Source organism: Salvelinus sp. IW2-2015, linkage group LG1, assembly GCF_002910315.2.
Source record: "Salvelinus sp. IW2-2015 linkage group LG1, ASM291031v2, whole genome shotgun sequence".
Lineage (NCBI taxonomy): Eukaryota > Metazoa > Chordata > Actinopteri > Salmoniformes > Salmonidae > Salvelinus > Salvelinus sp. IW2-2015.
Window position 1 is genome coordinate 35938369 of NC_036838.1, and position 22969 is coordinate 35961337.

The 22969-nt window shown below is 43.2% G+C and overlaps 1 protein-coding gene across 1 annotated transcript in view; it reads left to right on the forward strand.

Moving 5' to 3' along the window:
* Nucleotides 1–10743: 10743 nt before the first annotated feature.
* The window catches only part of LOC111974623 (collagen alpha-1(VII) chain-like), a 106952-nt gene continuing 94726 nt past the window's right edge, over nucleotides 10744–22969 (forward strand). Inside the window, exon 1 of the mRNA XM_070442872.1 lies at nucleotides 10744–11086. The gene's annotated coding sequence lies outside the window, so the exon portion shown is untranslated. The remainder of the gene's footprint in view (nucleotides 11087–22969) is intronic.

Here is a 22969-nt window from a genome sequence, read left to right on the forward strand (position 1 = left end):
CAAGATAGAACAGCGCACACTCCTGGTAAGACGGGGGGTGGGGGAGAGGGCGGTCTGGTGGCATATTGTAAAACAACAGCTGGGTGCAGGAAATCTAAGGAAGGTCTCTAGATTTTTTGGCTTCGCCTACTGATTGCAGCGCTCGTTTGGTGTATAATGAGAATGTATATTTGTATCTGTGGGATAGGATATACTCGCGGCAGCTTCCATACTCAGCGTTCACTGCGGATCCGGACCTGAAGGCCATTCCTCCGGCTCTGCCCCTTTAGGATTTCTCCTCAGGGGTCGTGATAATTCACACCTTTTTGAGGTTGCGAAGTATGCATGGTTGTGTTTACCTTCTACCACCACAATCAGATGCGGGTACTAGACCACACTCAGTCAGCTGTATAAGGAAATAAGCAAACAGGAAACCCACTCACAGAGGCGGCGCACCTAGTGGCCGGAAGACTTTAATGCAGGGAAACTTAAATCAGTTTCTACCAAATCTCTACCAACATGTTTAAATGTGCAACCAGAAGGGGTGTATATGAGAAAAGAGAAATTATCTGTGTGTGAGCGCTGCTTTTGTTGTCGTTGACTTGTTGCTTTGTTTTCTCGCACAACAAAATTCTTAGGGTGGTGAATCCGCTGGCGAGTGGGTGAGTGAATCGCCGAGTGTATGCCGTAGATAGCCAGAAGCTCTTTTCTGCCGTAAGATATGTTGCAGAAACTTATGTACAAATAATTTACAAATATCGCAAAAACCCCACATAATAGCACAATTGGTTAGGGAGAGACCGTGCTTGGAAAACGGTGCCATCTTCCTCGGCGCCTTTTTTAATCCGTTTTACAAAGTGGTAATGCCCTCCGAAGCGGTGGTTGTTGGGAGGGATATATTGACATGGATTGCCGTCGTCGCTCGTCACAACATTCTTCTGCTTTGAGGGGTGTTCCTCTCCTAACTGAACATTCTTTCAACGATGGCTCGGGTCTATATCCTTCCACTGACTCGCGGGGCTAGTGTCTCTTTAAGGCATTTTGTTATATGCGTCTACAACAAAGCTTTCTTAGTGAATTTTACCATACCACCAATGAGCTTTTCATTAGGCTCAGGACCATCCAATTTTAGCTTTCTTTACCCTTAATCCTTGTTATAAAACACCTCCAAAAGTCCACCTCAGTAGGAGCCGCTCCATGTTGGTTTAAGGATACACAAGAAAGAAACTAGCACCCTCTGCTTTCTCAATTGGCTGTGATTCTTTTACAGGTAAATCCCTGCTGATTGAGCAATTCTACAGACGAGCTCTGATGGTAGTCACCCTCATTGTATAGGTCTACGTCTGGTTAGTATCTGGTAATAGGCTCGGTAGCAGGTCTTCTTGCGCTCGTCGGGCCTCAATCTCATCAAACAGACTGCCACATGGGGCTAAAGTTATCTCGCTCTCGCGCTCATGATACCTCCTACTCCCGTCATTCTCCTCTATTACCTCCCCATTCCAGATTCTTGCCACAATACAGCTACCAACATTTAGATTTCAGCAGTATGATAGTGCGCACAATTCTCTACTCCTTGACATGTCCTGCTATCACCTGGGCCCAGTACCATCTCCAACATTTGGGCAAATAAGAGTAACATAACGTCTACGTTGGAGCAATGCAGTAGTTAAGTCTAAACTCTCTGGAGACTCAGCTGCCTTGACCGTTCTTTACCCATTTGGCCATCTGACATTTGCCAGACCAGCGAATGCTCTTTTTCAAACACCATAAGTATACTACGGACACATCCATGCGACTTCTTATATACTCCTCTGTCTAATTAACTGCTAGTATCGTCTGGAAACCTATATACCGGACGTCTACGCAAGAACCCATGCCTTTAGATCTGTCCCTCCTGCAACTTTGGTAATATCTTATGTAAAGCCTCTGTTTCTACTGCTCGTACAGGTGCTCCCTTCCGTACTCTGCCCAGGCTAGATGCTGACTGAGCCCTTCATCTCAGATACAACAACCGTTCTGCCAGTCACATCTTTGTTAAAGGTCCCCCAAATGGCTACAACACATCCCGGCTGCGGTTTTAGGCGCCTCCTCTTTTCAGGTTGCGGTTTTTGAGCAACACATCTGCCAGCTCACTTGGCGATCATTTAATCGTTGCTGTGGGTATAATGTCACCGATGCACTTTCTAATGAACTCGCTCACCGAATCAGCGTATTCGTCAATGTTGTTGTTGGACGCAATGCGGAACATGGGGCGGCAGGGTAGCCTAGTGGTTAGAGCGTTGGACTAGTAACCGAAAGGTTGCAAGTTCAAATCCCTGAGCTGACAAGGTACAAATCTGTTGTTCTGCCCCTGAACAGTCAGTTAACCCACTGTTCCTAGGCCGTCATTGAAAATAAGATTTTGTTCATAACTGACTTGCCTAGTTAAATAAAGGTAAAATAAAAAATATCCCAATCCACGTGATCGAAGCAGTCTTGAAGCGTGGAATCAGATTGGTCGGACCAGCGTTGAACAGACCTGAGCGCGGGAGCTTCTTGTTTCTGTTTGTAGGCTGGAAGCAACAAAATGGAGTCGTGGTCAGCTTTTCCGAAAGGAGGGCGGGGGAGGACCTTATATGCGTTTCGGAAGTTAGAATAACAATGATCCAGGGTTTTACCAGCCCTGGTAGCACAATCGATATGCTGATAGAATTTAGGAAGTTTTGTTTTCAGATTAGCCTTGTTAAAATCCCCAGCTACGATGAATGCAGCCTCAGGGTGTGTGGTTTCCAGTTTACATAGAGTCAGATAAAGTTCGTTCAGGGCCATCGATGTGTCTGCTTGGTGGGGAATATATACGGCTGTGATTATAATCGAAGAGAATTCCCTTGGTAGATAATGCGGTCGAAATTTGATTGTGATTTGATTGTGAGGAATTCTAAATCAGGTGAACAGAATGACTTGAGTTCCTGTATGTTGTTATGATCACACCACGTCTCGTTAATCATAAGGCATACCCCCCGCCCCTCTTCTTACCAGAAAGATGTTTGTTTCTGTCGGCGCGATGCGTGAAGAAACCAGCTGGCTGCACCGACTCCGTTAGCGTCTCTCGAGTGAGCCATGTTTCCGCGAAGCAAAGAACGTTACAGTCTCTGATGTCTCTCTGGAATGCTACCCGTGCTCGGATTTCATCAACCTTGTTGTCAAGAGACTGGACATTGGCGAGTAGTATGCTAGGGAGTGGAGCGCGATGTGCCCGTCTCCGAAGCCTGACCAGAAGACCGCTTACCCCTTTTACGGCGTCGTTGTTTAGGGTCGCCGGCTGGGATCCGATCTATTGTACTGGGTGGAAGGCAAAACACAGGATCCGCTTCGGGAGAGTCATATTCCTGGTCGTAATGATAGTGAGTTGACGTTGCTCTTATATTCAGTAGTTCCTCCCGACTGTATGTAATGAAACCTAAGATTACCTGGGGTACCAATGTAAGAAATAACACGTAAAAAAACAAAATACTGCATAGTTTCCTAGGAACGCGAAGCGAGGCGGCCATCTCTGTCGGCGCCGGAAGTGACAAACTAGAATGGTACAAACACACCAAGACAGTCGTGAAGAGGGCACGACAAAGCCTATTCCCCCCTCAGGAAGCTAAAAAGATTTGGCATGGGTTCTGAGATCCTCAAAAGGTTCTACAGCTACAACATCGAGAGCATCCTGACCGGTTGCATCACTGCCTGGTACGGCAATTGCTCGGCCGCAAGGCACTTCAGAGGGTAGTGCGTACGGCCCAATACATCACTCGGGCAAAGCTGCCTGCCATCCAGGACCTCTACACCAGGCGGTGTCAGAGGAAGGCCCTAAAAATTGTCGTAGACCCCAGCCACCCCAGTCATAGACTGTTCTCTCTACTACCGCATGGCAAGCGGTACCGGAGTGCCAAGTCTAGGACAAAAAGGCTTCTCAACAGTTTTTACCCCCAAGCCATAAGACTCCTGAACAGGTGATCAAATGGTTACCCGGACTATTTGCATTGTGTCCCCCTCCCCCCCCCCAACCCCTCTTTTACGCTGCTGCTACTCTCTGTTTATTTATATGCATAGTCACTATATGCATAGTCACACACACACACACACACACACACCACACACACACACACACACACCAACACACACACACACACACACACACACAACACACAACACACACACACACACACACACACACACACACAACACACACACACACACACACACACACACACACACACACACACACACACACACACATACCTTTTTTACGCACTATTGGTTAGAGCCTGTAAATAAGCATTTCACTGTAAGGTCTACACCTGTTGTATTCGGCGCACGTGTCAAATAAACTTTGATTTGATTTGATAACCAACTAAGCTGCATTTGCACTTGTTTAAGCTGTTTTCTAGTGACATTTATGAGCTAATGAGGCGCGATTTCCCCTGGCATAGAAAATGTGCTCTCTTGTCAGGACACTGTTGTTCAGACGAGCTAGCCAACAACACAGCTAACGCAATCACTTCAAACTGAAGCTGGAAACACTGCAAACTAGCTGCACGTTTCATTTGATCTTTAGTACATTTTTATAGTTTAGATCAAGTTTATAAATTGCTTGGCTGGGCTGATGAGACAGTGGATTGCGCAGTCAGATGGAACAGAGTAAATAGGCATTTTAACGTCAAAACTTGTAGAATAGACACGGACTAGAATGTGGTTTGAACCAATCATCATTTAGGATTAAACCCAGCGTTGTATAAATATGCATAAAGAAGCATGACTTGGGTCAGTGACTGTATGACTGGTAGGGTTTAGGGAGGCAGAGGGCTAACCACAGTATACCCAGTCAATCCCCTTGTTCCTGTCTCCTCTTCCCACCACAACTTAAAGCAGAAGCATCAGTAGAACATGCAGAGAATCCTGGACTGGAATGTGTTTTGGTTGTGGTTTTAGATTTGTTGACTGCTTCAAGAGAGTCAGAGCTGCACATCTGCCTAGCACAGTTTCCCCTTCTTTACTGACACACACATGCACACACCCACACACACCTATAGTATACCTTGTATAGATTTTAAACTAGGGTCAAAAATAGAATGCACTGTAAATCTATACAGCATGTCAAGACAGTAATGGCATTTTCTACCCCCTCACTGATATGCTTAAACATGCACGTCTGTCAACTGAGAACTCACGCTACTTTGACCCATGTCAACCCCACCCAAAACATACTAAGTACTAGTAAGAATACACCTACCCAGTTCTTACTGCACAGTCATGAAAACAAAACAGATAGACAGGCAATGATCTACTGTTTTATAATCTTCTTCTTCCTCCTCCCATACACCCGCCTATATGAAATGTSTTCTTCCCTTCCGAACAAGCTACTGTGGGCTGTATTATTGGCCTGCTAATACACAGCAAAATTATTTTTCAGTGTAACATTTCTAGTGTTGATTCAGATGTTAAATGAACTCTGTAAGTGTTAAATTAACACCCATTGGTTTAAAATAACCCTGTGTTGGTGTTAATAACCAGTGTTAAATCAAAACCACACCCATCATTATCATATTTCCGAGCATGCGCTATTGAAGGAAGATTTTTAGAATTATTTGTTTCAATATCTATGTTTCTGCATCGATTAATTCACCTTATGTTACTGAATTATAAATAACATACATTTTTCTAAACAAATCCAATCTGTTACCTTGACTTATTGCACCGCGTTACTGAAATGGATGTTCCAGTTTAGATGGTTTAGGTAGTCTCATATCTCAGTCTTCCCAACCCGACAGTCATTCTGAATCCCTTTTCGACTCTGGTTTCTCTTCATTAAACACAACCCTGCATGGTGGATATTTTCTGGGGTTGTGTCCCTCTCTCTACCTTCTCTCACTAACCTTTTCTTTGGACAGACCAGACGGCAGCAACGGTAACAGTCGCTTGACCACCGCTGACGCTGTCTCTCTGCTCCATCGGACAAGGCCGAAATCGTCGGAAGGACTGGGGAAGACGGAAGGGTAACAGTGGCTTGACCGCGGCCCAAACTGACTCCACAGACCATCCAGAAACAGAACCGGACCAGCTGCCTGAGGAAGAGATGACAGACTGCAGGCCTTGAGGTGAGTAAAGTGCTGCCGAGGCAAGCCTTATTCCCTCTACCCTTGGCCTGCAGCTCGCCTCCCCTGCCTTTCCTATCTGCCCTCCAACGGCCACCACCGACCAGAACAGGACCAGCTGACCAGCAATCACCCGGCGCAGACCAACAGAAGTAGTGACCAGACCAGACACCATGCGAACCAGAGGCGCGGCGGAAGGGCCAAAGACCATAACCAAAGCCACCATCCCCCACCTGAGCAAGATGACCAGAATGAACCCAGGAGTGACGCACCGCTACAACGTGGTGTGGCTGACACTAGTCCGCAAAGAAGAGGCTGCCAGGGACGGAGCCGCCAATCGCCGGAGAGCATCAGCAGCAGCACCAGGAGCAGGAGCAGCAGCAGCAACAACCGCCAGACCAGAAACCATGACCAGCCTGGAATTCAGCAGGGAAGTTCTCCAGCGAGGTATGGGCTTTGTGCCRTCTGACATGAACTGCCTGGTGAAACCCCCAGGGCCACAGCAATCATTTGAAGCCAGTTTCAAGACCGCCAATACAAATTTAAAGAAGAAGAAGTCATTCTGAATGCAGGTTGCAGGTGAATAAACATTTCAAATGTTGGATATCCCCACGCTGGCTGGAAATTCAATTACATATCACTTTGCAAACCAGCATGTGTAGTGGCGACTCATCATTCAGGGGGGTTGCCTATTTTGCATGTTATTTTTTGCATTAATATGTGTCACATATCAGTTTGCAAACAATGTAAAAAATTGATTAACAATCATTGAGTTAATAAAGCCTCCATACAAATATTGTCTCTTTTTTGTTTTCTTGAGTTAAGCAACTCCAAAATGCAGGTGTTTCAGCCTAGATCAGTGCTTTCTGTGGTGGTGGGGCAGCCAGTGGAAAACACGGAGCGTAGGGGTTGGTAATGTTCTCTAGTTGCGCCATGATTGGCTGAGTGTTCTGTCACTCATGGGGACACTACGTTACTGCCAAATCTAAGGGTAGAGCTCGAAAATTCAAGCCCCTTGGGTGCTGCCATAGAGTTACATCAGAAGTGCCCATCCCAGAAGGCTCAAGGTCATTGGCCACAGATATAATGACGTTAAATCACGTTATATCTACAGTAGCTTTGATCGGCTTTGATTGGACTGATACTTTCAAAATCTTAGCTATCAGTCATCATGATGAATCAAGTCGACAATCTACTGGCGAATCCTTTTTAATCCTCGTCATATGGAGAGAAATAATGAAGAGAAATTATAGATAAATGTATCGGTGCTCATCGGGCATTGGACATAAACATTACACATCAAGTTGGAAATCGCTAATTCAACAATGAGTGATTTAGAAGGAATCAGTGGCTAACTGCAAGCATTGAAAAGCAATCACTAGCCTGCTACTCAGTGGAGTGAGTGTTTGTGTGTGTGTAGTGTGTGTGGTCCCAATTCTGGGTTTAAGGGTCTCTTTTCCAAGCTTAAAATGATAAACATTCAACATTAGCCATGCTGTCAACCCATCAGGATTTCTGTCGCGCTCAAAACAACTGTTAACTCGGAACTGTGAAATCTGACTTCAGTCAGTTCAAGACAACTGGGAACTTGGGTGATTGTGGAGGCCAGGTCCCCTGATGCATCACTCCATCACTCCCTTTCTTGGTCAAATAGCCCTTACACAGCCTGGAGGTGTATTGGGTCAATGTCCTGTTGAAAAACAAATGATAGTCCCACTAAGCTCAAACCAGATGGGATGGCTGTCACGCTCTGACCTTAGAGATCCTGTTTATGTCTCTATTTTGGTTTGGTCAGGATGTGAGTTGGGGTGGGTATTCTATATTCTATTATTTGTATTTCTATGTTTTGGCCGGGTAGGGTTCTCAATCAGGGACAGCTTTCTATCGTTGTCTCTGATTGAGAACCATACTTAGGTAGCCCTTTTTAACACCTGTTTTTGTAGGAAGTTGTCTTTGTTTGTTGGCACTATAGCCTTTAGCTTCACGGTTGTTTTCTCGTTTGTTGTTTTGTTGGTGTCATTTTTTTTAATAAAAGAAAATGTACGCTCACCACGCTGCACCTTGGTCCACTTCCTTCAACAGCCGTGACAATGGCGTATCGCTGCAGAATGCTGTGGTAGCCATGCTGGTTAAGTGTGCCTTGAATTCTAAATAAATCACTGACAGTGTCACCAGCAAAGCACCCCCACACCACCATCACCATCACACCTCCTCCATGCTTCACGGTGGGAACCACACATGCTGAGATCATCTGTTCACCTACTCTGCATCTCACAAAGACTACTACTACTACCTACTCTGTGTCTCACACTGCGGTTGGAATCAAAGATCTAATATTCGGACTCATCAGACCAAAGGACAGATTTCCACTGGTCTAATGTCCATTGCTCGTGTTTCTTGGCCCAATCAAGTCTCTTCTTCTTATTGGTGTCCTTTAGTAGTGGTTTCTTTACAGCAATTTAACCATGATTTGGCCTGATTCACACAGTCTCCTCTGAACAGTTGACATTGAGATGTGTCTGTTACTTGAACTCTGTGAAGCATTTATTTTGGCTGCAATTTTTTAGGCTGGTAACTCTAACGAACTTATCCTCTGCAGGTAACTCTGGGTCTTCTGGGTCTTCTTTCAGAGGGCCTCCTGGGTGGCGCAGTGGTCTAAGGCACTGCATCGCAGTGCTAGCTGTGCCACCAGAGATTCTGGGTTCGCGCTCAGGCTCTGTCGCAGCTGGCCGCGACCGGGAGGTCCAAGGGGCGACGCACAATTGTCTGAGTTAGGGAGTGTTTGGCTGGCAGGGATATCCTTGTCTCATTGTGCACTAGTGACTCCTGTGGTGGGCTGGGCACAGTGCGTGCTGACCAGGTCGCCAGGTGTACGGTGTTTCCTCTGACACATTGGTGCAGCTGGTTTCTGGGTTGGATGTGCATTGTGTCAAGAAGCAGTGCAGCTAGGTTGGGTTGTGTTTCGGAGGATGTATGGCTCTCAACCTTCATCTCTCCTGAGTCTGTACGGGAGTTGCAGTGATGAGACAAGACTGTAACTACTACCAATTGGGGAGAAAAAAGGGGTAAAAACAAAAGCTTTCAAAGTTCTTGACATTTTCCGTGTTGATGTCTTAAAGTAATAACGGACAGTCGTTTCTCTTTGCTTATTTGAGCTGTTCTTGCCATAATATGGACTGGTCTTTTACCAAATAGGGCAATTTTTAAAAATGTTTATTTAACCTTTATTTAACTAGGCAAGTCAGTTAGGAACAGATTCCTATTTACCATGACGACCTACCCCGGCCAAACCCTAACCCGGACGGCGCTGGGCCAATTGTGCGCCGCCCTATCTTCTGTATACCACCCCTACCTTGTCACAACACAACTGATTGGCTCAAACAGAATTAAGAAGGAAAGAAATTCCACAAATTAACTTTAAACAAGGCACATCTGTTAATTGAAATGGATTCCAGGTGACTACCTCATGGAGCTGGTTGAGAGAATGCCAAGGGTTTGCAAAGCTGTCGTCAAGGCAAAGGGTGGCTACTTTGAAGAATCTCAAATATAAAATATATTTTGATTTGTTTAACATAGTTTTGATGTCTTCACTATTATTCTACAATATAGAAACTAGTAAAAAATAAAGAAAAACCCTTGAATGAGTAGGTGTGTCCAAACTTTTGACTGGTACTGTATGTATACTGTAGCTARGAAAGTAATAGTAAGTGTATGTTGTGTAGTAAGCTGTTAGTAGCCAATGTGCCTCACCCTAATAATTTTGTCTATTTTCCCCTCTTAATTTCACCTACTGTTTTGACTTGGTGGTGCACATGTAGCCTATAACTTGTTTTAGATAAATAGAATCATTGAATATTGTAAGCGCTTTCATTGTCTGCTTATATGGCCCCTTTATTTATCCTACGGTTCTGACTTGGTGTACAGGGAGAACACTGTAAGAATGGCCCATGTTCTGAATTCTGTCGCTGTACATTTCAAAAGTGCTGAAGAAATAGTTATATTGACTACGTCCGTTCTAGCTCGCTCATTAATGTCTTAATCGAAATTACGGATGGCCTCTTATCCACTTGTCGTCTCCTTATGCCATAGTTTGTACATCTCGAATGTCCGTAGAAACCGTATTTGTGCAAGTCAGCAGCTATGTTTTTTTTAAAGGCAGTAAAGGAGGCTGAATGAACTGTTTCGCTGCCAGACAAGGCTCTGCTGATAGCCAGGTGTACAGTAGCAGTGGTAAAGTGTTGGGACTGCTTTTGGGACTCTGCTGTTGGGACAGTTTTATGTAGGCCCTAACAGTTTGTGGGCACCGTTTGTCACCGTTATAGTGCAATTCATGTATTGATTAGTGTTGTGCTGTGTAGCGGCTTTGCTGCCATTTTATGCCCCACCAAGATTTACATGCTAAAATCGCCTCTGGTTATTTCATAGTTTTGATGTCTTCACTATTATTCTACAATGTAGAAAATAGTAAAATAAAGAAAAMCCCCTGAATGAGTATGTGTGTCCAAACGTTTGACAGTTACTGTATCTCTAATTCCAATGTAAAGGGTTTGGTATAGAGGCAAATATTTCATCAACGCACGAGGTCTTCGCGCCATTGGCTGCTGCTGATGAGGGCGGGTAGAGCGTGCGAATCCCAGCTCGGGACTGTGAGGGAGAGAGAAAAGTGAGACATAAAAAAGGAAAACGAGGGAATTGCCCAGGACTCTCGTTCAAGCATCCGAACAAATCTGATTTCCCAGTACTGCAGTTTCTGCCCAAATTGAGCCGTCCATTCTGCCTGTGTTACAGTTAAACTAAACACGACATCTTTTCGTGGGACCTGGCATGCGCCACGGGACGCTTCGTAAACTTTATGCAGCAGAGGAGCCTATCTGACAACGGACTGGAGTGACAGAGTGAATATACAGTTTGCCTATTAATTTACTAACTCGCAGTAGACGTGGAGGAAGAACGGGGAGACGGTGGATTATTATGCAACAAGTGGAAAGGTGAGTGAGGACTTGGAAGGCTGCCAGGTGAGGTCGTTGTCGTCTGTCGTGAGCTCGGATGCTGCGGCTGAGAGGTTCGGGACATGCATTACGCACGGTTCTTACTCACTTAATAAAAGTGCTACCGTTTCTATGGTGCATGCTTATTTGGTTTATTCATGTCTGCTCTAGCCTGGTGGTGCTTAAACACAGAAATATATGCCTATGTCAATCAATCAACCACAAATCACCAGTCTCCCTGAGGCAAAAGCACTTGAACAAGACCAGACAACTGATTAGCTGTTTACTTGTCAAATTATTTAAATTGTACATTTTTTATTTCATATATTTTTTTTATTCAAATTTATTTGGATCCCATTAGCTTTTGCAGAGGCAGCAACTATTCTTCCTGGTGTGCAAAATGCTGGCTAATTGTTTTGAAATCAGGTTTTTGATACAGAGTCAGACTACACTGTCAAACCAAGTGTTTAGGATCTGAAAACATAACTAAAAACTTGTCTATAACACTTTTTGAACGCATCAAGGAATTTAGAATTTAAATGAAAACACATAAGTGTCACACACACTTTTAAACACACGCATATGTTTATTCAGCACAAGGTGGTTAGGTTTTAAACACTAAACACTGGGGGTGTTGTTTTAACACTGTAGGGTGTAAAGCCAAATTTCGAATGATTAAATGCACTCTAAACAAGACGATGGGAAATTAAATCTGAACACTTAGGAGATAAAGGTATTTTCCAGGTTGGAAACTGACTGGAAAAAGCTGACTATCATGTTTAATCTTGCATTCTAAACGCATGGTTTTACAGTGTAGGCTACTTCTATTGCTTCACAGTCTCAGACTAACTCAAATTGTAGCCTTCGGGGTAAGCATATCTCATTACCTCAGCATCCAGCATCAGAATGCTGAAATCACCTGGTTCATTAGACTTTATAATCCGAAGAAGAAAAAATATGAGTTTGAAACACAGAGAGTAAGTGAATAGGTTGTATGCACCTGGCCTGAACTCTTAGAGGAACCTTCTAAAAGCAGGCATTCATTCATGGGTCATTCCACAAAATGAGTCCCTTTGATATTTTCAGCGAAATTATGTTGCCACGAGCAGCACTGTAGGTATTGAGATGAAATGCAAGACTTCGCTCTCACACAGTCACACACAGTATCTGCGTATGTGCACTGGTTCGCTTCACACTGTTACAGCGTGGTAGCCAGGGAACCAAAACAGTGGCAAAGTTGAGCCTTGCGCTTTAACGCTATTAGTTGTTGCGGAAATTGACCCACTATGCTGTATACTTTCTGCATCAACGTCATATCGCAGAGTCTACCTTTAAGTAGAAAATGTACACCGATATTGGATTTTAAAAGCCTGTTATATTAAATGAAGTTCCCTTTAATATAGATCACATGGACAATTCAATTAATACGTTTTTTTATATGAATAAAGACGTGCTAAAGTGCAGAAATTCAGAATTTATGCCCCTCTGTGCACTCGCTGTGACTTCTCTGAAGATTTTAACCCACTTAACCCCAACATTTCTTCAAGTTTCATTGTAAATCCCTAGGTATTTTGTTGCTTTGACGAAGTCATTTCTGAAGATGATTATTTATTTAATGTGATTAGTGATTCAACCTGTCCCTCATTTTAGGGTCAACCCTGTTACTTGAACTGAATTGTTGTTTTAATTTGGTGAAACTGTTCCTTTTTAAAAACATAACAAAACGAAGACACGTTGAATCTCTATTAGTCAAATCATCATAGTGTAAAAGCAGGTGAGCTGGTTCTACTCTTTTTGGCAATTTTCTGGTGTTTTGTGGTGGAAAACTAAATGGGTCGAGCATAACACGTCAACCCTGTTACCATGTATAGACAGGCTAGAAATAGTTGAACAATTACTTTTTTTTTGGTGAAGTTTGCGTTCAATTGCCCATCCCTGTTGCATACAACCARCTTTGAATGTTAAAATTAAGTGRRAAAAAAAAAGAAATCACACCAACTCATTTCGTGGAACAACCCTCCTATTAATTTAAAAGAACAGGATGTCTTTGATCAAGTATCAGCCTATGTTCTTTCTACATTGGTATAGTATTCTGTGGCATGCAGTTACTGTAAATATAGAGTAGTTGCAGTGTTTCACTCAGGTGATGACATAAGCGTTGACTTTGTCTGCTTGGCGACATTAGATATTTCACACTTTGTGTAAAAGTCTTAAAAAGAAGATATTTCACACTCTGAAGAGCTGGGCCCCTTACGTGTCTACCCATGTTGGGAACTGGTGCCACTGGTGTTTATTTCAAGAGGTTTATTTCCAAAGGTCCATCAAAATGTTCTAGGATTTTGAAATAAATTGTAGCCATTTTATATCAGGCTGGGGGCAATGCAGCGGGCTCACCCCACCCTGTTTAAGTAATAGTAGGGAAACTACAGCCAGGCCTATATGCTGGCAGATAGTTGTTCTCAGGTGGTCTCATTTTCCCCATTCTATTCTCTTTGATGTGCTGGAATGGAACAGTGCAGGAATCTTAGCTGTTGTAGCTTATACTCCAAACTATCTGCAATATCCATGTACTGTATGTCGTGACTGAAATTGTTGTCAGGATTTTGCAGGAAGTTTGGAGTATATCAAAAACAGCTAGGATTCCTACACTGTTTCATTCCACCACATCAAAGAGACTAGCATGCGGTAAATGTGATGAGTCAGAAAGCACCAGTTAGTTACCACCACCACCCTGCCCCTGGCAGCAGTTTAACAATGTCAGAGGAAGCCTCAGCATCAGCCACCACATCCCACCCCACACCTGCCTGCCCGGGTTGAGCCACACTGGCCCACCTGAGAACAACTCTGCCAACATCCTGTTGTTTCCCCTGCTATTATCTGTCACTGGCATGCTACCATGACAAATATGGCGACCAGATCCAATGAGACAACTTTAATTTGCTGTGCAAAGCCCCTCCTCTCCCTCAGTTTTTTCCCCCTCATCTCTCTTTCTTTCTTTCTCACTCTCTTTCTCCCCGCTATGTTCTCTATTTTCCTCTGTCTGTCTGTCTGTCTGTCTGTCTGTCTGTCTGTCTGTCTGTCTGTCTGTCTGTCTGTCTGTCTGTCTGTCTGTCTCATTCCATCCCTTTCTGTGAGCTGTTATGAATTAAGCGGCCGTCTGTATCAATGGTTTCAATCGTGTGTTCCATTCCCTGGGAAAGTTCTGTCTTTGCTGTGGGTTTCTGCCTTTTGCTGGGTTTTTTTACCTCCCAGTGCCACAGCGACTGAGACTGCATAGTCCCCCCTTCTCTGAATTGTCTTTATTTCCTCCTCACCTTCTCTCAATAATCACTTTCCTGGCTCTCGCTTCCTCTCAGATTTCACTTTCACCCCTCTATCCTTCTTTTTCATCCATTCATTCTCCTACTCCTCATCCATGGTTTGTTTGCTGCTCATGGCGTGCCACTTTCCTGGGCTGTGTTGTGTAGAGATCTGGACGGTTACCAAGTGTGTCATCTGTGGAAGGGAAGACTGCTGTTGGTTACTGTCTGTTTGCTGTGTTAGTCCATGTTGGTGTTGTCAGGGAGCTGATTCTCTATTGTCTTCAGAGAGTTTCAGAATAGAAATGAAGTAAAGCTGAGTTAGAGTAAGGTATTTATAAAGGTTGGGGAGGTCTAGACATACAGTAGTATGGAACTGATCTGACTCTTATGTGGGTTTAGTGTTAGATAGCTGACTCTTAAGTGGTCGTTAATGTCTCATGGAAAATGAACAGGACAAAGGCTATAATCTAGACAGGAAAGAGTCTCTTTGTATGTTTGCCTCGGCTTCTCTCTCCTTTCTCTGTGTCTATGTGGCGAAAGTGACTCACTACTTTCTTACAGATGTTCTCACAGCGAGCCAGGTAAAGATGCACCAGAGCCAGGTAAAGATGCACCAGAGGCAGGGAAAGATGCACCAGAGGCAGGGAAAGATGCACCAGAGGCAGGGAAAGATGCACCAGAGGCAGGTAAAGATGCACCAGAGCCAGGTAAAGATGCACCAGGAGCAGTAAATATGCACCAGAGCCAGGGTAAAATGCACCAGAGCCAGGTAAAGATGCACCAGAGCAGGTAAAGATGCACCAGAGCAGGTAAAGATGCACCAGAGGCAGGTAAAGATGCACCAGAGGCAGGTAAAGATGCACCAGAGGCAGTAAAAGATGCACCAGAGGCAGGTGAAAGATGCCCAGAGGCAGGTAAAGATGCACCAGAGGCAGGTAAAGATGACCAGAGAGGAAAGATGCACCAGAGGCCAGGTAAAGATGCACCAGAGGCAGGTAAAGATTCACCAGAGGGCAGGTAAAGATTCACCAGAGGCAGGTAAGATTCACCAGAGGCAGGGAAATATGCCACCAGAGGCAGGGAAAGATGCACCAGAGGCAGGGAAAGATGCACCAGAGGCAGGGAAGATGCACCAGAGGCAGGGAAAGATGCACCAGAGGCAGGAAGATGACCAGAGCAGGAAAGATGCACCAGAGGCAGGGAAAGATGCACCAAGAGGGGCAGGGAAAGATTACCAGAGGCAGGGAAACTTGCAGAGCTTAAAGAAACTTAAACATTTCTTACAGTGAAAAGTCTTCACTGTTGAGACAAGTTCATGAGGTCCCTGACATTTCATCTGCTACATCTTGTAATCCCGGGGCATGTTAGGAGCTTGTGCAAACAGGGTTATGGACTTCTCAAAGACAATTGATCAAAATGGAGTCTCTTTTGTTGGTTGGCTGATAAGAGAGCGTGGACATGACTTGTGCTTGATGCTTTAGTGCGTTCCATGATAGTCGGAACTAGGAAGCTCATACATTTCCGACTTGGTAATTCGTTGAACGCTGCACGTGATTAACACACAACCAGTTAGGCAATCGGACATTTCAGAGTTCCGACATGCACTTTAACGGGGCATTACCATGGAGGTCACTGAACTGGGTTGTCTGTCCTGTTTCTTGACTTCAGACATGTACTGTAGGCCTATACAGTAGAGTTGCTCTTACGTGGCTCCCGTTTAAAAAAGGGACAAATGCTGTACACTGAACAGAACACTTAGGCCTACACAACATCTCACCGTGAGTGAAATAGTGGGATAAATTGACTATGAATTTCCTCCCTGACCCCCTCCCCTCTGTCCCCCTCTGTCCCTGTGTCTGATGTCACGCCAAGGGAACCTTGCTGTTTACACAACAGTCCTCTCTGTCACTCCAGGCGAATGGCATCTCTCACCAACTGTAACACTGGCATTTCACAGCTGCTCTCTTGGGAGAAAGTACAGTGTGTGTGTTCATTGTCTCCTTACTTTCCTTCACTCTCTTTCCTTTCTCCCTTAGCTACTCTTTCCCTTTCTTGTTCTTGTCTCTCTCTCTTCTCTCTCTCTCTCTCTCTCTCTCTCTCCTCTCTCTCTCTCTCTCTCTCTCTCTCTCTCTCTCTCTCTCTCTCTCTCTCTCTCTCTCTCTCTCTCTCTCTCTCTCTCTCTCTCTCTCTCTCTCTCTCTCTCTCTCTCTCTCTCTCTCTCTCTCTCTCTCTCTCTCTCTCTCTCTCTCTCTCTCTCTCTCTCTCTCTCTCTCTCTCTCTCTCTCTCTCTTCTCTCTCTCTCTCTCCTCTCTCTCTCCTCTCTCTCTCTCTCTCTCTTCTCGTCTCTCTCTCTCTCTCTCTCTCTCTCTCTCTCTCTCTTCTCTCTCTCTCTCTCTCTCTCTTCTCTCTCTCTCTCTCTCTCTCTCTCTCTCTCTCTCTCTCTCTCCTCTCTCTCTCTCTCTCTCTCTCTCTCTCTCTCTCTCACCCGTTTCTCCATCAATGACTATGAAGGAACACAGTTCAATCAGTGTCAGTGGTCTAATTAGGTCACCCAGGGCAGTCAGTGTCATTGTTACCAAAAGGGATAACCTTATGACCTCAGTGCTATGCTTCATACCCCAGGTGGGTTACAGTGGGTGTGGTCATACCCAGGTGTGAAAGCTGCTCCCGGAATGTGCAAATGCTGCGTTCATAACCAAGTGGGAACGTGGTAATTACCAGTTGTGAAGTCATAAATACCAGTTGGATGCATTCACGTGCTTTGAACTCGTTTAGAAATGCAGATTAGCTAATGGCCAACAATCTGCATCAAACATAAACTAAAAGTACAGCTATCATGCAATTTCCAATTGCAATGAAATTCCGTTTCTGTGGAAATTGCGATTTTGGTTGTTTTGGATACTTTAAATCCTTCACTTTATTGTAATATAACAATATTGTATGATTACTTAAGGAAAATGGTTAATTTCCACGTTTTTTTCTACATTAGCTAGCATGCCCAATGTGAACACGCTATCTCAAACTTCCCAGAGAGTGTCACAGCTGACTTGGCCCATTCAAGATAGCCTAACATGCTACAGATAAATGGAATCAGCTGGTTTAGACACATAATAATTAGCTAGCTAGTTAGTAATGTAGTAGTATAAAGTTGTAATTTACAATCAACAATGTAGTTATCAATACAAAAGTGGGTCAGATTTTCATTTTGTCTACAAGTAGCCGTAAGCCGGAGCAAAAGCCAAAAGTTCATAAAAGAGGTCCGCACTTTCTTCCGGTGTTGCTTGATCAGTGGGTAGGCCTATTAGCTGGCCAAAATGACATGAAAAATCATCCAAATATATTAACAGTATTGCAGTATCCTAGAACTTGTTGGAAGCGAGTGACATCTTGCTATMATTTTTCTGTCATTTTGAGCCGCATTCAATTTCTTGCTAGCCCTGGCCAATCACTTTTACTCCCCTCAAGATGTAAAAGCATTGGATAGGTGTAGATTAATTATCTACCAACACAGGTACAACAATCCACTTCTTTTAATATTTGAGGGGGTGTGAATGAGTGCCCTGGCAAGAAGGGGTGCAATTGGGATTGGGTTCATGTCATCGTAGCACACGTACGACATCTTCCCATTTTCTAGTTGTAATCAATCATCGTTGAAGCTGACAGCTGACTTTTCCGAAAATAGCGACATTGCTTGTTGTTTGATTTACATAGTTAGTTGTCATTACTTTGAGCAAAGCTGCCAGTATGCGCTGAATTACCGTTAATCAAGGATTATCTTACAATCGTCTGTCACCTCATCATGAATGGAGAGATGAGAAAGCATCTTCACTGACAAGCAAGGTATGTTACGCTAGTTAATTAGCTAGCTAGTTAGTTACTGTAAGTACACAATGCATTACCTAGACTTTATAAACTATCAGGCCTTCACTACCTGCATCTACTTTGAATTTGTTTAAGGTAAGCTATAGCCAATGTTGTTGGAGTGAATACCACTGAAGACAGGCTTGAAGACATGCTGGTATAGCATTAGCCTAAATGTTTAACTCACTATTTCACCAGCCATGGTATTTTTCATCCCTATATCCCACACAACAAGTTAGCTAGCTAACAAGTTCATGTTAATTCATTGAAAGCGAGATACAGATTAGAGACACACAAAGGTTTGAAGAGGAATAGAGCCACTTCGCTTTAAAACAATTGTGTCTCCATGACAATTTACTTTATTGTGGACCCAAATAAATAAGACTGATAAAAGCACTGAAACATGTTTTCCCCCCCCCCTCAGGGTAAGATGGTGAAGGGAAGGGGCAGGCTCATGGATCTGGTGGTGAGAGCTGGATCTGAGGTGGCTGTCACCATGGAGCACTCAGCTAAGGTAAGAATTATGACCTGGTAGTTTTTGTTTGAGTGTGTTAGAGATCTCTTTGTTTGACTGTTTGTCATAGAGAGTCAAATTCATTATTATCAATAAGAATTAAATCCTTCTTTCACATTGCCATATGGGCCTTCAACAAAACCAGGTATCAGTCAACACACAAAACTACTCAGTCACTTTATTGGCTTTTTCACACTATTACTGTACTATTTTCCTTGCCTCTCCACAGTTATATTTATGTTTCGTGTGATTGTCTTGTTCTGTTGTGAGTATTTGTATTGTTTTTACTTTTCCTAAATTACAAATGAATCTAATCTCTCAGCAGATGAGATTGTCTCCATGACCAGGAGAAACATGGGCAACTGGTTCCAGTACCCGTTCCTGCAAGCTGAATTTAAATGATCATTATTTTTGCCATCATTCATGCCTTCCAGTATTGTATATAGCCAAATCAAACAGATCTTTCTTTACTGTTTTTCTTATAAAGAATTTGTTGTTACCGGTTCTTACATGTTCTGTTTGAGCTGCTTTTGAAAGAAAAGTCGTATTAAAAACATTATTGGCATTGTTGAATTCGATTTTTATAATAGCAAGCTAGGACTGCTGGTTTGGTTAGCTAAACTACTGTAGCAAGTCTGTTTGTTTGGTTATCAAGGCAACTACTGTAGCTATCTAGTAAACTTGCTAGCTAATTTATTGGTGATTGTTGAATGCAGTTCTACTGTCAAATGGCCATTTCTAGTGGCAAATGTGTTAAATTATAGCCATGGTACAGTATAAAAGGGATAATCAACTCAGGGCTCTATGCATTCTCTGGAAAATAATGTAACTCCGTTGAAGGTCAGTTCCACTCCACTAGGGTGTCTTGGAAACACCTTCCATGTCGTTCATTATTTTTCATAGAACTCACAGCCCCTTCGTTGATTATCTCTTACATATAATAATTTATTATTTAATGCAAATAATACCAGCAGTTGCTGTTTTAAAAATAATAAATATAGTGACAATCTCTTTTGAAACAATAAAGCTGAGTGTTGGTGTTTTTCTCTCATTCGTCTCAATGGAATTAGAAATAAACTTAACGGAATCTTTCATTGCCATTTTCTCAGTTTTAACATTTTGGCTGAAGTCAACTTTAAATGCTCATAACTCGGGTTCTGATAAAGCTATGTCCGTGATTGAAARAATCTGGATTTGGGACAGTTGGTAGTTTTCAGAGCTATAAAGAATTCAAAGTTTAGCGTTTTCCTAGGCCGCCACACAGATTAATTGATTTAGCTTTTTATAAATAATGTGTTGTTACATTTAACTGCAGAAAATGTTATCAAGGTAATTTCCTTAGTAGGTGACGTCTGAGGTCAGTTATGTGGGAGAAGTCGGAGTTCAGGGATGATTGATGATTTTCCCACTAGTAGTTACAAGTTGGAGGGGCGTTCAAGTGGATTTTTCCCAGTCGTATGTGGTAAATGCCACCTTTCCACTTGGTTGTGAACGCAGCATAAGTATGGACTCTTATCGGGGTGTCCTTGGATCACACCATGTGGTAATAAATGATGGTGTTAAAAAGCTTTTAATAGCTATGTTACATTGATGAATACCAGAAGGACAGGTGCCGTCTCAGAAGGTAAAAACAATGTGAGCGAGAGAGTCAGAAAGAGAGAGAGAATGGGAGGAGAGCCAAAAGAAGAGAGAAGCTGGCATATAAGCTAAGAGGGGAGAGAGAAGACAAGAGAGAACACTTGAATGCACTTCAAATCAAATCACATTTTATTTGTCACATACACATGGTTAGCAGATGTTAATGCGAGTGTAGCGAAATGCTTGTGCTTCTAGTTCCGGCACTGCAGTAATAACCAACAAGTAATCTAACCTAACAATTCCACAACTACCACCTTATACACACAAGTGTAAAGGGATAAAGAATATGTACATAAAGATATATGAATGAGTGATGGTACAGAACGGCATAGGCAAGATGCAGTAGATGGTATAGTGTACAGTCTATACATATGAGATGAGTAATGTAGGGTATGTAAACATAAAGTGGCTGGGTTAAAGTGGCTAGTGATACATGTATTACATAAAGATGGCAAGATGCAGTGGATGATATACAGTACAGTATATACATATACATATGAGATGAGTAATGTAGGGTATGTAAACATTATATTAAGTGGCATTGTTTAAAGTGGCTAGTGATACATTTGTACATAAATTTCCATCAATTCCCATTATTAAAGTGGCTGGAGTTGAGTCAGTATGTTGGCAGCGGCCACTAAATGTTAGTGGTGGCTGTTTAACAGTCTGATGGCCTTGAGATAGAAGCTGTTTTTCAGTCTCTCGGTCCCTGCTTTGATGCACCTGTACTGACCTCGCCTTCTGGATGATAGCGGGGTGAACAGGCAGTGGCTCGGGTGGTTGTTGTCCTTGATGATCTTTATGGCCTTCCTGTGACATCGGGTGGTGTAGGTGTCCTGGAGGGCAGGTAGTTTGCCCCTGGTGATGCGTTGTGCAGACCTCACTACCCTCTGGAGAGCCTTACGGTTGTGGGCGGAGCAGTTGCCGTACCAGGCGGTGATACAGCCCGACAGGATGCTCTCGATTGTGCATCTGTAGAAGTTTGTGAGTGCTTTTGGTGACAAGCCGAATTTCTTCAGCCTCCTGAGGTTGAAGAGGCGCTGCTGCGCCTTCTTCACAACGCTGTCTGTGTGGGTGGACCAATTCAGTTTGTCCGTGATGTGTACACCGAGGAACTTTCCACCTTCTCCACTACTGTCGCGTCGATGTGGATAGGGGGGTGCTCCCTCTGCTGTTTCCTGAAGTCCACAATCATCTCCTTTGTTTTGTTGACATTGAGTGTGAGGTTATTTTCCTGACACCACACTCCGAGGGCCCTCACCTCCTCCCTGTAGGCCGTCTCGTCGTTGTTGGTAATCAAGCCTACCACTGTTGTGTCGTCCGCAAACTTGATGATTGAGTTGGAGGCGTGCATGGCCACGCAGTCGTGGCCGTACTTTGTAGGATGTTTACCATGCTACAACTGATCATATAGTTTTCAACTGGTGTTGTTTTTATATCTAACTGTCATTGACATATAGTGTTTCAGTTGTAAATTTAAGATCTTAAAGACATGTGGTCAGACTGTGTTCTCACAATCTGGTTTCCTTAACTCTACCTTCATGTACATATTACCTCAATTACCTCGACTAACCGGTGCTCCCTCACATTGACTCTGTACCGGTACCCCCTGTATATAGCCTCGCTATTGTTATTTTACTGCTGCTTTTTAATTTTTTGTTACTTTTTATTTTCAATTTTATACTTAACACTTTTTTTCTTCTTAACTTCTTAAAGCATTGTTGGTTAAGGGCTTGTAAGTAAGCATTTCACTGTAAGGTTGTTGTATTTGGCGCATGTGACAAATACAATTTGATTTGATTTAATTTGACCATAAAAGAACTGTAGTTTTATAGATTCCACAGAAAAGGTAAAAAATAACATGAAAGGTAAGAGGGTGGATTTGGTTTCTGTTATTGCACAATTGTGAGTAATTCCATTTTACAGGTGAGGAACCTATATAGAGGATCTCGATTTGTCTAGGGTTTTAGAGGGGAAAGGGACACTACATTTGGAATTAAATATGTATGTCGGTTGCTTACGAGAAAAGTTCAGGAAATGGCAGTTATGTGGTTTTGAAATTATTCAAGGGTAACAATCATTTCAGACTCATGAGTTTCTGCCTTCAGACAATTATCTAAAAGGGTTGTTGTTTTCTCTGCTCCCCTATCCTATGAAAAATAAATATATTATGGACTTTTTAATGAACTGTGCACTGACACTTAGCAATAATAATAATTATAATATAATATGTGTCATTTAGCAGACGCTTTTATCCAAAGCGACTTAGTCACCTAAAGGATCTAAGATTGTGTATCTTTCTAAATTTGTCCTGCTGTCGATTGTTGAGATACAAGAAGTTCAGCACGAGTTCTGCATACCAGTACCAGGACAAACATTTACCCCTTCACAAACAGAGTGAGCTTTGTGTTAGATACTCAAATCGCAACTCTAAATAAATTTGACCCTTGCTGAAGGCAGGTGTGCTTGTCTGTGTTTAGTGACTGATAGCATGAGTCGGACATTGACTCATTCATCCCAACCACAAGCCGCGGGCTGTATATGTGTGCGTGCGTGCGTGCATGTGTG